The sequence below is a fragment of the Esox lucius genome, chromosome 11 (assembly GCF_011004845.1).
Source record: "Esox lucius isolate fEsoLuc1 chromosome 11, fEsoLuc1.pri, whole genome shotgun sequence".
Taxonomy (NCBI): Eukaryota; Metazoa; Chordata; class Actinopteri; order Esociformes; family Esocidae; genus Esox; species Esox lucius.
Window position 1 is genome coordinate 5,931,692 of NC_047579.1, and position 4,088 is coordinate 5,935,779.

The following is a 4,088-nucleotide window of genomic DNA, read 5'->3' on the forward strand; positions in this document are numbered from 1 at the left end:
AGAGACCCTATTGACTACTGTACTACGGTCTGTTCTGTTTCTTTTCCCTTTGTGACTCACTTATCCACTCGCACCATTGCAGCAACAAGTTCTCACAGTTCTTGTAGCTATACTTTTATACAGTACCAAATACCATTCTGGTAATATATATAAAGGATTTTTACAGTAACTAGACCAATCTGGTTGTAGTTGTAGGTTTTTATATCTAGCATCTATCAATCTGTCTCAACTCGGAGTCAACTGACCTAAAACCTTTAGGGATTGTCACTCTGTATGGGGTGTGCATCTGACTTGAACATTATTTAGTCCAATCACAAAAATGATCTAATAAATTAGAGACGTGAGTTGATGACAAAACATTTCTAGTTATGGAAGCAAAACTGACTTTTTTTGGGTGGCGTGGTAGTGGAAATAGGGAAACTAGTGTGCACATATCTACATACATGAACAAACAAATCTATACTCACATGTACATTTACCCTCAACGCATACTTGAACATAAATAGCTCTCTGTCTATCTAATCAACTCATGTGTTGACTGTTGTAACAGGGTCTATACTAGGACATGGTGTGGTAAACCACTATTTATCTCCTTTACTCATCTTTCTTCACCTTGGCACATCTACAGAACCTGTTTATCAGAACAGAGTATATAGGGGGGCAATGTCAAGGTGAGTGGAAACAAACAAGCTCTTCAGCAAAATAATGCTTTTATCGCATTTCACATCCATGCTATTATCTATAGATGCTCTTTGCGGCCTGGTAACTACATATACAGCCACCAACAATTGTTTATCATGGAAAATTTGTCATGGAACCAAAAAACAGTAGCACAGGATCACTTACCCTCATCAATGTTTTACTGGGGTTGGCAAACTTTCTGACTAATAGAGCCATTGAAAAATCCCTACAGACACACAGCCCAGAAATGTGTTTGGATGCATAACAGCAGGCATCCACACCAAAAGTCAGGTGACCGTCTGAAATGTCCATAATTGAAAAGTATACTTTGGCACATTTAGTATTTCATAATAGTGGCTCAAACATTTAATGTTTTGGCAATTTTAAATAAAATTGATATCCACTCTCTACAGAATATCCAGATAGTTATCCAAATACAGACATAATGCACTTATTACAAATTGTGGATATGTTATCCCGGAGGACTCTGGAGACGGTTGCAGTGTACCGACAGACCCGAAGGGCTGCGACCTCTGCTGTGAACGAGGCAAAACAGCGGGTGTGGGAGGAGTTTGGGGAAGCCATGGAGAAGGACTTTCAGTCGGCACCAACGTGTTTCTGGAAAACCGTCCGCCACCTCAGGAGGAGAAAACGGGGAACCATCCAAGCTGTGTACAGTAAGGATGGGACACTGTTGACCTCAACTGAGGAGGCTATTGGGCGATGGAAGGAACACTTTGAGGAACTCCTAAATCCCACTAACACGCCCTCTATAGTGGAGGCAGAGCTGGAGACTGATGGGGAGGCATCGTCAATCTCCATGGCAGAAGTCACTGAGGTTGTCAAACAACTCCACAGTGGCAAAGCTCCGGGGATTGACGAGATCCGTCCCGAAATGTTGAAAGCTTTGGGTGTGGAGGGGATGTCTTGGATGACACGCCTCTTCAACATTGCGTGGGAGTCGGGGAAAGTGACTAAGGAGTGGCGGACCGGGGTGGTGGTTCCCCTGTTCAAAAAGGGGGAACAGATGGTGTGTGCCAATTACAGGGGTATCACACTTCTCAGCCTCCCTGGGAAAGTCTACTCAAAGGTACTGGAAAGGAGGGTTTGGCAGATAGTCGAACCTCAGATTGAACAGGAACAATGCGGATTCCGTCCTGGTCGCGGAACAACCGACCAGCTCTTTACTCTTGCAAGGATCCTGGAGGGGGCCTGGGAATATGCCCATCCAGTCTACATGTGTTTTGTGGATCTGGAGAAGGCGTATGAACGGGTCCCCCAGGAGATACTGTGGCAGGTGCCGGGGAGTATGGGGTGAGGAGGTCCCTTTTGAGGGCTATCCAATCCCTGTACGTCCAAAGTGAGAGCTGTGTTCGGGTTCTCGGTAGTAAGTCGGACTCGTTTCAGGATATTGAGGCGTAGTCGGGGTGGGGTTGCAGTTCGGTGGGCTGGGGATCTCATCTCTGCTTTTTGCGGATGATATGGTTCTGATGGCATCAACGCTCTGTGACCTTCAGCACTCACTGGACCGGTTCGCAACCGAGTGCGAAGTGGTTGGGATGAGGATTAGCACCTCTAAATCTGAGGCCATGGTTCTCAGCAGTAGGGAATGAGGCTTTACCCCAAGTAAAGGAGTTCAAGTATCTCAGGGTCTTGTTCGCGAGTGAGGGGACAATGGAGCGCGAGATTGGCCGGAGAATCGGAGCAGCGGGGGCGGTATTGCATTTGCTTTACCACACCGTTGTGACGAAAAGAGAGCTGAGCCGGAAGGCAAAGCTCTCGATATACCAGTCAGTTTTCGTTCCTACCCTCACCTATGGTCATGAAGGATGGGTCATGACCGACAGAACAAGATCGCGAGTACAAGCGGCTGAAATGGGTTTTCTCAGAAGGGTGGCTGGCTTCTCCCTTAGGGATAGGGTGAGAAGCTCAGCCATCCGTGAGGAACTCGGCGTAGAGCCGCTGCTCCTTTGCATCGAAAGGAGCCAGTTGAGGTGGTTCGGGCATCTGGTAAGGATGCCCCAGGACGTCTCCCTAGGGAGGTGTTCCAGGCACGTCCAGCTGGGAGGGAACCTCGGGGTAGGCCCAGGACTAGGTGGAGAGATTATATTTCGAAACTGGCCTGGGAACGCCTCGGTATCCCCCAGTCAGAGCAGGCAAATGTGGCTCGGGAAAGGGAAGTTTGGGGTCCCCTGCTGGAGCTGCTGCCCCCGCGACCCGATCGTATAAGCGGATGACGATGAGATGGAGAATCTTGAAATATAAACGTATTTATTTTTGTATTCGATCATTTATATATTTATCGCCTAATTTCTTTATTTCAGGATTTATTTCATAGCCATATTTATTGATTTAATATTGACTTAAATGGCATTCCATACACAAAGGGACTGATGGGTTCATCCAAGCGCTGGAGCGTGAGGATTGAGATACCATGGTGGAGAGTCCCCCTGGAAGGTGATTAGAGAATTGTAACAATCTGACTTTTGTTACATGTTTTGTGCTGTTTGTGAACGTACCTAAACTGTATGTCTTTTTTTGTCTGTACTCTGTACTTTATTTCCTATTTGTTTTTAATAATTGAAACTGACATGTATATGTAAACTTATATAAGCAGGGCCCAGCTGTAAAACAGACCATGGTCCTCGTCTGTGTTCCTTGTTGAAATAAAGGTTTAATATTAATTTACCAAAAAATATAGATGATGACACTTTCAAAGCTACTCCGATGCCCTTCTGGTTCTGATAATTGGTTCTTGACAGGATGGTCTTGGTGGTGCAGACATAGTGTTTTATAATATCTGTCATTGTTACCCATCTATTGATCACTGCCATTTCGTATGACACTTTTTCTCCCATATCTGTGTAGTTGAATCAGGACTTTGAATACAGCACTTGAATTAAGGGATCTTACAAATGTTTTGTACATGGGGAACAAACAAAGGGGTAGTCAAGAATGATTCATTCGGGTTTTAATGGTGAACTAATGTAGGCTTGCCAAAACAACTGAGTTAAACACTCAATTGTATTTTAGTGATTCATGGTTAAGAAAAAGTTTTTGACATTATATAATATTTGATAATATTTTCTACAATCTGTCTCAAAAAAGCACTATGAAATCTATTAAAACATTGTAATGGAATGCTCTACTAGACCATCTGCAGTTCTCCTATGAACGACAGACCAAAAGGTGAACACTACTTATTTATACCAATTCTCATTAAGGTAAACTGCTATAGGAATACATTTTATTAGCAATGTGTTGACTGTCCACTTCTTGCAATCCCTGTATCAGAAGACTAGATGGAGATCTTGCCCTTCTAATGCTTCCATTGTAATACATATTGCGCTTGGTAAGTAAAAGTGAAAGTAAAAGTTTAAAACTTTTCAGTAAGTTGGGCTGTCGGT